We start from the raw sequence: 13704 nt of genomic DNA, 5'->3' as shown, positions 1-13704 counted from the left end.
GTGGTCGCGACGTCATCCCGCCGGATGGCCGCCTCCTTCCGACTGTCCGTGCCAAGCGGGCTCTGCCGGATTCATTTTACGACTGTCCAACACTTGGACTGGTTCTCCATTTTCCAGACATAGCGTTTTAAATTGTACTGCTGAACATAAAGAGTCACTTTTTCGCCTGTTGCGACGCACGAGTTTCAAATTTGCCCCAAACGTCTCTACGACCTTTCTCTGTAATGGTGCAAAACCGTGCCGCCCTGTGACGTCAGAATCGGATGTACGAGTGCATGCATGTTCGAAGGAAGATTGCATTGTAGTTCTGATTAACACGGTCTGTGCAGTGGCCCATTTTTACAACGACACCAGACAAACAACTTCCAATTAAAATTTCTCCCCGTACCGGGAAATACATGATGGATGTACGACTGCAAGTTGCAGACACGTGGTTGAAAACATTTTGGGTCTGGCTGTGGTGCGGGTTCGGATAGCCAATGCTAAGGGGACCCTTCGCGGTAAGCGGGAAATCCGGGTTCGAGAGCCGGTCCAGGACAAATTTTCACTGTCGTCATTACGTTATACAGCTCACGGTTACCGATATTCGCAACTGCGAATACATTTCGTATATTTCAAAACAGCTATAGTCGCCGCAGTGCCCGTTCGTTTCGATATGTATGCATGTCCCCAAAGGAACATTGCATCGTGCTCCTGAACAAAACACGCACTACAGCGAAGGGTGTTTACGCTTTTTTAGCCCCCTATTTCGCAACCTCCTCTGACGTGATCTCATGGTGAGTGGTTCGACATTGACACAGGCGTTAATGAAACGTCAAGTGTCCACCTAAGTTGCACCCCCCCCCCCCCCCCCCAGTGGAACCCGCACAATTTTGCGCAGTGCTGCGAGAGGCGATTTACGTAGATTCTGTTGGCATGCATTACTTATCTTAGTTATATTATCACCAGTTCCTGTTTCCGCATATTGTTATTGCGCTGCGTTGTCACTCATTTAAAAGGCGCGTTGCGGAAGGGTCCGTGTTACTTTCTGAAAACAAACTAGGTGCACCTTGTGACGTAGCTGGGTAGAGAGAGTGCGCAGTCTGTAACGGGACTTTCTCCTCTTGCATTACTTTCCGTCAAAAGTAGTTGTCGATGCCAGTAGTATTTTTCCAATTTTGGACAGGTCAGTATTATCTCAACTGCTTTTCTGAAAACTTCCATATAATTTTATACACAATATATTATATTTCAAGGTAAAATTTATAAAAAAGATTTACTTTATTTTCGATGTTGCAGTCGATAAATACTAGCACTGAATCTAAAGATAAAATAACTTTCTTTTAGAAATATTTGAAATTACGAATTATTTGCCACACTTAAAATTTATATTATTAAATACGCCATTTAGTACCTTTTACTGAGTTTATTTCTGGATTCAGTTATGAAATAATAACCGAAACTAATAGAAATCCATTTGTCAATAAAACTAGTAAACCCATGGAATATTGTTATTTTCGCTGTGTGATATAGTAGTAAGCATGCCTCTAATGTGATCGGACGTATTTTTGTACTTTGCGCGAACAATGTAATTTCGCCTTTTTTAATGTGAAAATTCAAATCTCTGTGTGATATACTAAAATGTGACAAGATGTATTAACGTAACAACAAAAATTCAGCTACAACGAACTCCAAATATTTAGATCAATTCTACCTAAAACGTGAGAATTTCACCGAGCGGGGTGGCGCAGTGGTTAGACACTGGACTCGCATTCGGGAGGACGACGGTTCAATCCCGCGTCCGGCCATCCTGATTTAGGTTTTCCGTGATTTCCCTAAATCACTCCAGGCAAATGCCGGGATGGTTCCTCTGAAAGGGCACGGCCGACTTCCTTCCCAATCCTTCCCTAATCCGATGAGACCGATGACCACGCTGTCTGGTCTCCTTCCCCAAACCAACCAACCAACCAACGTGAGAATTTCAGCTTCGAGAGTCAGACCCCTACAGAAGAAGAACTGGAGCCAACTCTACACGAAAAGCTAAGTAAACTAGAAAGTTTACTGTATTCTTCGCGTCTCTCAATTTTTTTATAAAAGACTTTGCTCGTTGTGGACAATAGTAGAAATTAGGAAGGAGGGGGGGGGGGGGAATTACAAGTCGCTTGCTCACTCTGCCACAACACGACATGGCATGGACTCGACTAATGTCGGAAGTAGTGCTGGAGGGAAATGACACCATGAATCCTTCTCGGTTGTCCATAAATCCGTAAGAGTACGAGAGGTTGGAGATATCTTCTGAACAGCACGTTGCAAGACATCCAGATATGCTAAATAATGTTCATGTCTGGGGAGTTTGGTGGGCAGCTGAAGTGTTTAAACTCAGAAGAGTACTCCTGGAGCCACTCTGTAGCAATTTTGGATGTGTGTGGTGTTGCGTTGTTCTTCTGGAATTGCCCAAGTCCGTTATAATGTACAATGGACACGAATGGATGCAGGTGATCAGACAGGATGCTTACGTGCATGTCACCTGTCGGAGTCGTATCTAGAGATATTAGAGGTCCCATATCGCTCCACCTTCGCACGCTACACACCATTACAGAGTCTCCACCAGCTTGAACAGTTGCCTGCTGACATGCAGGGTCCATGGATTCATGAGGTTGTCTCCATACCCGTACACGTCCATCCGTTCGATACAATTTGAAACGGGACTCGTCCGACGAGGCAACATGTTTCCAGTCATCAACAGTCCAATGTCGGTGTTGACGGGCCCAGGCGAGGCGGAAAGCTTTGTGTCGTGACGTCATCAAGGGTTCACGCCTTCGGCTCCGAAAGCCCATATCGATGATGTTTCGTTGAATGGTTTGCACGCTGACACTTGTTAATGGCCCAGCGCTGAAATCTGCAGCAATCTGCGGAAAGGTTGCACTTCTGCCACGTTGAACGATTCTCTTCAGTCGTCGTTGATCCCGCTCTTGCAGAATGTTTTTCCGGCCGCAGCGATGTCGGAGATTTGATGTTTTACCGGATTCCTGATATTCACGGTACGCACATGAAATGGTCTTACGCGAAAATACTCACTTTATCGCTACCTCGGAGATACCACGTTCAAACTCACTTAAATCTTGATAACTTTCCCTTCTAGCAGCAGTAACCTATCTGACAACCGTGGCATTTTTTTCCCTTTATTGTTACTTCATTCCTCGATGAGGCCGGCCGACAGCGGCCTACGTACGCCGCTCTTCAGCGAAGAGACACAACAGATAGACGTAGAGGACAGATAAACATATAAAGAGCATGGTAATACATGATGAAGATATTCACAATATATTAGAAGTCGTTCGACGGAAGGCACTGTACATAAAGGGTGTCACCACGTGAACAGACGAAGACATCCAGTTGGAGACGCGACATTGGAGAACACTGATGAAAACACTGTAGCACACAACGGAGAAACACTGACGATCGGAAACACTGGTGACGATCATCGGCGAAGCACTCACAAACACACGAACTGGGGGGGGGGGGGGGGGGCTGCGTCCACCTGGAAGGGAGAGGGAGAGGGCGGGAAGAAGGGAGGTGGAGCCAGTGGGAGAGAAGAAGGGAGGGGGAGGGAAGAGGGTAGGGGTGTGTGTGGAAGCCTGGGGAGGGGAGGGGGGAGGAGGGAGAGAAGGGAAAGAGGGTGCCCTGGAGGACGAACACAGGAGGAGGAAGGGGAGAATCAAAACTGGTAGGAGGGGTACATGGAGGGGACGAGGGCTTCATCAGGGAGGGGGCAGGGGGAGTTGGCGGAAGACACCTTGGGCAAGGGTATGGAGTGTGGTAAGATGGAGAGCGGGTGGGATGCAGGTGTACAGGCACGGCAGCATTTGGGGGTGGGAAATGATGGGAGAGACAAGCGGGTGAGGGGGGGATCAAGTTTACGGGAGGTGTAAAGGATCCGTATCCATTCGAGAAAGAGGAGGAGGTATGGGAAAGGAATTAAGTAGTAGCGGATCCGCGTGGGCGAAGGGAGGCGGAGGCGATAGGAGAGGCGGAGCGCATGGCATTCCATGATTTGAAGGGAAATGTAGAAGGTAGGAGGGGCAGAGATCCAGGCGGCATTGGCATAACAGAGGATGGGGCAGATGAAGGATTTGTAGGGGTGGAGGATTGTGGAGGGGTCGAGACCCAATGTGTGGCCAGAAAGGAGATTGAGGAGGCGGAGTCGGGAGCGTGCCTTGGCTTGGATTATCCGGAGATGGGGGGTCCAGGAGAGGCGACTGTCGAGGGTGACGCCAAGGTACTTGAGGGTGGGGGTGAGGGCGATAGGACGGCCGTAGATGGTGAATAAAGATCAAGGAGGTGGAAGGAAGGGGTGGTTTTGTCTACAATGATCGCCTAGGTTTTGGAAGGATTCACATTGAACAGCCACTGGTTAAACCAAGTGGTGAACCAGTCAAGATGGGATTGGAGAAGGGGCAGGGAGGGTTGCAGGGTGGGGGCGAGGGCAAGGAAGGCAGTGTCATCGGCGTATTGGAGAAGGTGTAAGAGGGGTGAAGGCGCTGGCATGTACGCCGTGTACAGAAGGTAGAGAAGAGGGGAGAGGACGGAACCTTGGGGCACACCGGCGGAGGGGTGGAAGGTATAGGAATCAGTGGTATGGATGGCGACATAGGAAGGATGGTGAGAAAGGGCGAACAGATGGACGTAGTTAATAGGAAAGGTGAAGGTTTGGAATTTGGAGAGGAGACCAGAATCCCATACGTAGGCGAGAGAGAGGAAGATGGCGGAGCGACGGGAGTTTGTTTGGAGAGGAGGTGAGTGAGGTGAAGGAGAAGGTCATCGGTAGAGAACGATGGCCGAAAGCCACATTGGGTAGAGGGTAGGAGGCGGTGGTGGTGGAGGTGCTGGTGGATGTGTCGGGTGAGGATGGATTCCAGGACCTTGCTGAAGACCAAGGTAAGGCTGATGGGATGGTAGGAGGAGACAGCAGATGGCGGTTTGTCGGGTTTGAGGACCATCAGGATTCGGGAGGTTTTCCACAGGTTGGGGTAGAAGCCGGTGGACTAGACCACATTATAGAGCCTGGCCAGCGTGGAGAGGAAGGATGCAGGAGCTTCACGGAGGTGACGGTAGGTAACACGGTCGTGATTGGGAGCGGTGTTGCGTTTTGTGCGTAGTGTAGCTATGACATCTTGAGTGGTGATCGGGGTGTCGAATTCAGTAACAACCGTGACAGACACTTGTTGTCTTATATAGGTGTTGCGGACCGCAGCGCCGTAGTCTGCCTTTTCATGTATTTGAATGTGCCTGCCTATAGCAGTTTCTATGGCGTTTCAGTTTATTCTGGCGGAGCCGTCTCAGAAGGCTTGCGCAGTTCCAAGGCTCCGCGGAGCAGCCTTCGCGTGGTGCTGGTCCAGAACGTTAACACAGACTGTGTGCAGTGGCGTGTACTGAGCGATGCCTTGTTGTTGTGTTGCAGGCGGAGCACGAGAGGAGGACACCGCTGCTGCCGACACACCCATGGAAGCGCACCTGCGGCTCCACTGAAACGTGAGTACGCCGGACAGTACGGCAGAGCGGAGGGCTTCGGCGGTGAGGATGCGCGGTCACACGGCTGCACGCCGCCCGCCGCGGGAATTTCCAATCTGGGCTTTTTGCGGCGCCGGCCGCGGGTTGTGATTTATTGCGGGCCTCGAGCTCTCGGCGTGTCCGCGACGCCGCGTTATTGATGACGCGCTAAATCCGGAGCCCGTCCCCTCCCCCTGCCTCCCCTGCACACCAATGTACTAGCGCACACGCCCACACCACTGGTTGGTCCGTGATGCATCTTCCTCCCAGCCCTCGGTTCAGAAGCTACCGGCCAGAGGGGAGTATGCTAAAGTGTGCGTCATTTACGACGGCGGCCGAGTTTAGGTTCGTTCTGCGCACCTGACGTCACAAAACACAGTTAGCCAATGAAGAGAGAACGACGTTGCCAGAGCTTTGACTGCAGTGCAGAGCACGGACGAGTGTCTTGTTTTAGAAACGTTCAGTCATAAATAAAGTAATTGGACAAAAGCAATGTCTTGATAGCAGACTTTCTTTTATAGAAAGTTTGGAAAAAACATTCTTTATACCAATTGCTTCATATTCTATTACTTAATTAATTAATTAACTAAACCAAACAAGCAATAAGCCTCCTAATTCAGGAGGTAGCAAGGAAAGGTGTTTGTATCATTCTAACCGCTTTTTCGCAATAAAGATCAGCAGTAATTGTTTATTTCCTTTGTACTTCGACGAAACGTGAGTAATTCATAGTCATACCAACAGTGTTTCAAAAATGGCTCTGAGCACTATGGGACTCAACTGCTGTGGTCATAAGTCCCCTAGAACTTAGAACTACTTAAACCTAACTAACCTAAGGACAGCACACAACACCCAGCCATCACGAGGCAGAGAAAATCCCTGACCCCGCCGGGAATCGAACCCGGGAACCCGGGCGTGGGAAGCGAGAACGCTACCGCACGACCACGAGATGCGGGCACCAACAGTGTTTGTCGGTATTTTGCGTGGTATGGTAAAGTCCGTCGGATGATCTATTACACGATGAGCTGTGTTAGTGTAATGGTTTAGGTGTTGGGATGCTGAGCGAAAAGTTTTGAGTTCAAACCTTGTTCGGGGCTTAATATTTTCTTTATTTAAAAACATTATCGAAGTGTCTTACTTCATGAATTTTATTCGTTTGAATGTAATTTTTTGAAAATTCTAGTGGCAACTAAAATCGACCATACGCAAAGTATACGCTATGGACTTTTACCTATGCAAAGTCTTCAAAATTTCGTGCAATGGTTTACCACATCTAATGCTGCACAATAACTGCGCTGAACATCGAAACAAAATTAAGCCATTTATGGGGGGGAATGTATCACTCAAGAAGATGTGTAAAAATCAAATTATTGGGCCAAATAGGTTTTGTGAAATCGAATGAAAAAGTGTGTCAAAGCAGTCGAAAAACCATGTGTCTGCACAGGCGAGCAGTGCAGTGATGACAAAATCGCGGAATGCGGGGAGCACGTCTCTGTAGCAGCGAAGGGGTTAATGCGGCCGTGGTGGCTTTAGTTCATAAACTGCGCGCTCCCCCCTAAACGTAAGTTTGCGAACTGTACTATACTATGGCGCTGCTTCTCTTGGCGCGTGCAACTGTGAACGCAGCAATATCCCGCATCTGGACGGGCATGCGCGAGCCGCCAAGATAAAAGAAGGGGACCGTCAGACGTGTTAATCCCGGATCTTGGTGAGTCTTAGGTACATTGTAAATGGCCCTTTCCTGAGTACCTGCCTATCGGCTTTCCTTACTACAGTCCCTAGTTTTAGAGGAAACCGACGTCTAGGTTGTCTGCGCGGGGGAGACCGGACCACATTTACGCGGATTATTTTGCGGAATTTTTTAAATTTTCAAATTAGATTAATCGTGCTTAGAATTGTTTAGGCTTATTAACGAGGTTATTAGAGTAAACTCGGTATATATGGCCGGCCGGAGTGGCCGTGCGGTTATAGGCGCTACAGTCTGGAACCGCGTGACCGCTACGGTCGCAGGTTCGAATCCTGCCTCGGGCATGGATGTGCGTGATGTCCTTAGGTTAGTTAGGTTTAAGTAGTTCTAAGTTCTAGGGGACTGATGACCACAGTAGTTAAGTCCCATAGTGCTCAGAGCCATTTTTTTCGGTATATATGATTCTGACTCAACTCTGCGTTTAAGAGTGCAAAATACTTTCAATTTAGGCTCCATTCCCGTGCATAAACGTTTCCTGGTACAACGCACGTACGGCAACACGTTTACGCGTGTCGTAGAACACGATAACGAGTAAACAAAACACAACACTGAAATTTTCAAAATATGTTTTATTGGTTGTCACTGAACATGGTAAAACACAAAAATTTTACTCTCAGTAAACAAATTTTTCATTGACTTTTTTAGCATAGTATGGTCTACATAGAAGTTTGAATGTCATTTAAAGGGTTGTTCATCGTCATTGCTCAAAATGAAAGCTACGCACACAAAAAATATTTTTCCTATGTCACAATCCTTGTGCGGCCACCTTTTACATCTAAGACACTGTACACATTATTGAATTCTTCTTGATTGCTTGTATCGTTTCAAGTAGTAAATACGAAGGTAATTTTCATCCTCTTCATGAGATAGATAGAGGCAGTAAGAGAAAGAAAGTCGCGGGTGGAACATTAGTTGAGTACTTGGCAACAGAAGCTTTGGAGGGAGACCCAGGGGAACGAGGAGATACAAGGCGATACACGACAGACATAAAGGGAAGCGCAAATTACACCTGGAGAGACAAGGGAGCGCAGAGTCTTGCCATGTGGAAAAGTGCTATTTTTACATAACACTAATGATATCAGAAATAAGCCTATTCACATTTTTCCTTGTTCTTGCTTTCAGCAGTTTCTTCCACTTATCAGCCCTTGCTCTTACAGAATTAGTTCTTTGGACTTGAGTTTTTTTAGAATGGGTTTCCAACTGCTGTTGTCTTAAAGTTTCACTCAGTGAGGTGTCAGTTACGATGGCGGTGCAAAACAATGCGTAAACGTGCCCCTTCGCGATGTGTGAATTAGTTTCGAAACAACAGTAGTAACTTTCGGGCTTTTAAATTGTACGAATGTAACTTGTAGAGTAATATCCTGTAAAAGAACACATAATCTCTTCCAATTGTAAAAGGTATGTTCCGCTGGAGGTTCGACACTCCAGTAACAAAATGCACCCACGTGCGCCCTGCCTGCCATAACCACTATGGTACTCATGTTTCGACAAAGGAAGCGCAGCGGCAAAGGTTCGCAGGTACCACACAGCTGGTGCAGATCCAAATCCTGTCCGTGTACTTTTCTCCGCGTTATTGATTCGTGGCGAGGAGAGAATGATCAGACACTTTACGATCATGCGTGGTTTGCATCAATGCCGATCGAATAAAGAAGTCTTTTTTTTTTTATTTAAACGAATGTGTTTTCTGATATCGCTTCTGAAAAACGTGTCTCGGTTAAGAACCCATGGGGCGAACAGGCCAGTGGAGCTGTTCCCCAGGTTCTTGAATCTGTTTCAAACCAAAGAGAGTGGTGGCCCGGAGAGTACAATAAACCCATCCTGGTGTTCTTCGAACCACGCAAATGCACTGCGAGCTTTATAACACGTTGCATTGTCCTGCTGGTAGAGGCCATTGTGCTGAGGAAAACAGAAACTGCGTGTGGGGCTGGACATGATCGGCAAGGATAATATATTGTACTGATTAAAAACAGTCTTGGTTGCAATTTTATTTTTTTTTATTTTACAACGACGCGTTTCGCCTTATTTAGGCATCTTCAGGTTATCTTTTCTAGATGGACGCGAGGGGCACCAAGATCTGCATAACGCGTTCCCGTTAACAGCAGCGAGTAACAGTAAGAAGATTGTCTTACTGTTATTCGCTGCTGTTAACGGGAACGCGTTATGCAGATCTTGGTGCCTCTCGCGTCCACCAAGAAAAGATAACCTGAAGATGCCTAAATGAGGCGAAACGCGTCGTTGAAAAATAAAAAAAAAAAATAAAATTGCAACCACGACTGTTTTTAACCAATACTGCTAAGCACTGGTTTGCTGTTATGCCACATATGGACTGGAAGAACTCCTATAATATATTGTGTGGAGTGCATCGAGGGAACACCACGAAAAGATTCCCCCAGACGATAATGCTCCCTACTCCGCCCTGGTCCCTTCCCGTGGCTGTTGCACGGCCCTACGTGCCGACGCCCGTACGTGCGATGGAGCCTAAAACGTGATTCATCTTAAATGGCCACGTGTCACCATTCCACGGACATCGAGTTGCAGTACTGGCGTGCGAACTCCAGCCTTTTTCGCCAACGAACAGCAGTCGGCGTGGGTGCGTGACCCAGGCGCCTACTGCGCAGCAACGTTCGCTGGAGAGACGTTGATGACACGCTGTCGGTAGCCCCTCGGTTCGTCTGGACGGTCAGCTGCTCAACAACTGCACGCCCACTCGCCCGTACAAAGCTCTGCAACCGTCGTTCACCCGTGTCGCCTTCGGTGCACCACAGTTGTCACTTTCGGGTAACGCCATTGTGCCTTGCGCGGTGTACTTTAACGACTGCGGCACGCGAACAGGTCGCAAACTTAGCCGTTTCGGTAATGCTTCCACTCTTGGCCCGAAAAACTGTACCCATTCACTTTTTGATGTAAGAAAACTCGTTCCGTTTCCGCGTTACTACAGCGACGTGCACTGTTCTCCGCATCCCTCCCGACATGCTTTATTTTCCCCTCCACTGCTACTGTTGCCACCTGCCGTCTGTGAGTGGTACCCGGAGACTAACGTCGAATATGGGCGGTGGTCACATTAATGTAATTGGACCATTACAACACGACAGCGGTCTTGACAAGTGATAATGAAACAGCACTTCTGTCCTGTTAATTAGTAAGTGGCTAAAGTGAGTACCATTGCTACTCCGCTATGCTTCTAATAGCGAGTAAACTGAGTCTGATGTGGTGCAGCATTTACGTACACCAAAAATACTTAGATGTTAGCCATTTATTATAGTTTTCTCGGCGTTTTGGGGAATAATAGAAATATACAAGATAAAGTTCCTTTTATTTTATGTCTACATCTACGAGAGCGTGCTGGAAAGTGATACCCCCTAACTTTTTATACTGCTCTCAACATCGGTTGCTGTATTATATATCATACACATTACTTTGCTTACTCTAGTAGCGACCTTTGCCTCTAGAGAACTCCGAATGGTTGCGTACGACACGAAGAATAAAAATGTGGGATGTTAGTAAGGTTTGTTTCATTTGAAAAGGTTTAAGAGTTTTCACCTAAAAAATTCGGATATCTGACTTTTCAGCACGCGCTCGTACACACATGCTCCGCAAGCCACCGTATGATCTACATCTGCATGGTTACTCTGCAATTCGCACTTAAGTGCCTGGCAGAGGGTTCATCGAACGAAGTAATGCGTGGCTGACGGTACCTTGTACAAGTACTAGACATTTACTTTCATGTTCCACTCGCAAACAGTGAGGGAAACATGACTCTCTGTACAGTCTACATCTACATCCACATCCATACTCCGCAAGCCACCTGACGGTCTGCGGCGGAGGGTACCTTGAGCACCTCTATCGGTTCTCCCTTCTATTCCAGTCTCGTACTGTTCCTGGAAAGAAAGGTTGTCTGTATGCCTCTGTGTGGTCTCTAATCTCTCTGATTTTATCCTCATGGTCTCTTCGCGAGATATACGTGGGAGGGAGCAATATACTGCTTGACTCCTCGGTGAAAGTGTGTTCTCGCAACTTCAACGAAAGCCCGTACCGAACTACTGAGCGTCTCTCTTGCAGAGTTGCCACGGAAGTTTTGTCTATCATCTCCGTAACGCATTCGCGATTACTAAATGATCCTGTAACGAAGCGCGCTGCTCTCCGTTGTATCTTCTCTATCTCTCGTATCATCCCTATCCGGTACGGATCCCACACTGCTGAGCAGTATGCAAGCAGTGGGCGAACAAGCGTTCTGTAACCTACTTCCTTTGGTTTCGGATTGCATTTCCTTAGGATTCTTCCAATGAATCTGTCTGGCATCTGCTTTACCGACGATCAATTTTAAATGGTCATTTCATTTTAAATCACTCCTAATGCCTACTCCCAGATAATTTATGGAATTAACTGCTTCCAGTTGCTGACCTGCTATATTGTAGCTAAATGATAAAGAATCTTTCCTTCTATGTATTCGTAGCACCTTGCACTTGTCAACATTGAGACTGAATTGGCATTCCCTGCACCATGCGTCAATTCGTTGCAGATCCTCGTGCATTTCGGTAAAATTTTCCATTGTTACAACCTCTCGATATACTACAGCACCATCCGCAACAAGCCTCAGCGAACTTCCAATGTTATTCACAAGGTCATTTATATGTATTGTGAATAGCAACGGTCCTACGACACTCCCCTGCGGCACACCTGAAATCACTCTTACTTCGGAAGACTTCTCTCCATTGAGACCGACGCGCTGCGTTCTGTTATCTAGGAACTCTTCAATCCAATCACACGATTGGTCTGATAGTCCATATGCTCTTACTTTGTTCTTTAAAAGACTGTGGGGAACTGTATCAAACGCATTGCGGAAGTCAAGAAACACGGCATCTACCTGGGAACTCGTGTCTGTGGCCCTCTGAGTCTCTCATTTGCCGTGAGCAATAATTTCCTCTGCGAATGTGAATAAACAACGATTTAAATAGTCAGGCTGTAAGTAAAATAAAAATCCTATCTTTAAAATGAATGTAGCACTACAAACATATCACAGAAAACGCAAAGCAAATTTTTCGCATTACCTTAAGAATGATGACAGGACCGATACGCCCAAAGATTACGTTGCGGCTATACAAGCCAGTAAAGCGACTGTTTGAAGTCATAGCGCCACATTCTCTTACTTATCTTCTCCAAGTAATTTCAGTGGAGTTTGTTTAGTCACCACTTATTGCTAGTAGCGAAAAATACTGCGTTTGATGCTTTTGGCCACATGTACAGTTACATTGCAGCCTTTATATGAACCGCTTGTGTGTAATAAACGTCTTAGGCGTGTTCAGAAATTTCTCAGCGTATTCTCGAACTTTTTTTCCTCTTTGGCAACACTCAAGTCTCTGTCCTTCACAGCAGTGACAACTTCAAAGAGCAATTACGTAATAAACTTATCTGCCTCCTCGCGATACTGGACGGTTCCGCGTTCACTGCGATTCGTTTGCTCTCGCCTCGCGACATTTTAATTTTCTAGCAGCGGTTTTGGCACGCATAATGTCTCTTTGTGTTAGCTGCGACATAAGTCTCAAATAACTATACTGTTTTGTGGATGTTACTGAAAACGTACTAAGTCACTGATTTTTTTTCTTACATAACGTGACTATGTAATTCGTAGGACAACAAATACAAGGGGACTTCAGTAAGTAACATATTATTATGGCAGTGGAGTTCTCTTCTGAATAGCGCGTTGTAAGACATCCCAGATATGCTCAACAATGATGGGGAGTTTGGTGGCCAGTGGAAGTATTTAAACTCAGATGATTATTCCTGGAGCCACTCTGTAGCAATTCTGGACGTGTGGGGTGTTGCATTGTTCCGCTGGAATTGCCCAAGTCCGTCGGAATGCACAATGGACATGAATGGACGCAGGTGATCAGATAGGATGCTTACGTATGTGTCACCTGTCAGAGTCATATCTAGACGTGTCAGGGGTCACATATCATTCCAACTGCACACACGACGCACCATTGCAGAGTCTCCACCAGCTTGGTCGCCTGCTGACACGTAGAGTACATGCATTCATGAGGTTGTCTCCATATCCCTACACGTCCATCCGCTCGATACAATTTGAAACGGGACTTGTCCGACCAGGCAACATGTTTCCAATCATCAACAGCCCAATGTCGGTGTTGACGGTCCCAAGCGAGTTGTAAAGCTTTGTGTCGTGCAGTCATCAAGGGTACAGTAGTAGACCTTCGTCTCCGAAAGCCAATATCCACGACGTTTCGTTGAATGGTTCGCACGCTGACACTTGTTGTTGGCCCAGCACTGAAATCGAAGGTTTGCACTTCTGCCACATTGAACGATTCTCTCGAGTCGTCGCTGGTGTTCTTAAACCACTCCGTCTGCAGGCCACAAGTGGCCCATCGGGACCATCCGACCGCCGCGTCATCCGCAGAGGAGGACGCGGATAGGAG

At 47.0% G+C, this 13704-nt stretch overlaps 1 long non-coding RNA gene across 1 annotated transcript in view; it reads left to right on the top strand.

Annotated features, from left to right (window-relative positions):
- LOC126100997 (uncharacterized) overlaps nucleotides 1-13704 on the top strand; it is a 572422-nt gene that overhangs the window by 222103 nt on the left and 336615 nt on the right. The window contains exon 2 of the long non-coding RNA XR_007522242.1: nucleotides 5441-5511. This is a non-coding gene — a long non-coding RNA (uncharacterized LOC126100997). The remainder of the gene's footprint in view (nucleotides 1-5440; nucleotides 5512-13704) is intronic.

This window comes from Schistocerca cancellata, chromosome 9, assembly GCF_023864275.1.
Source record: "Schistocerca cancellata isolate TAMUIC-IGC-003103 chromosome 9, iqSchCanc2.1, whole genome shotgun sequence".
Classification (NCBI taxonomy): domain Eukaryota; kingdom Metazoa; phylum Arthropoda; class Insecta; order Orthoptera; family Acrididae; genus Schistocerca; species Schistocerca cancellata.
This window is presented reverse-complemented; position numbering and strand designations above follow the sequence as displayed.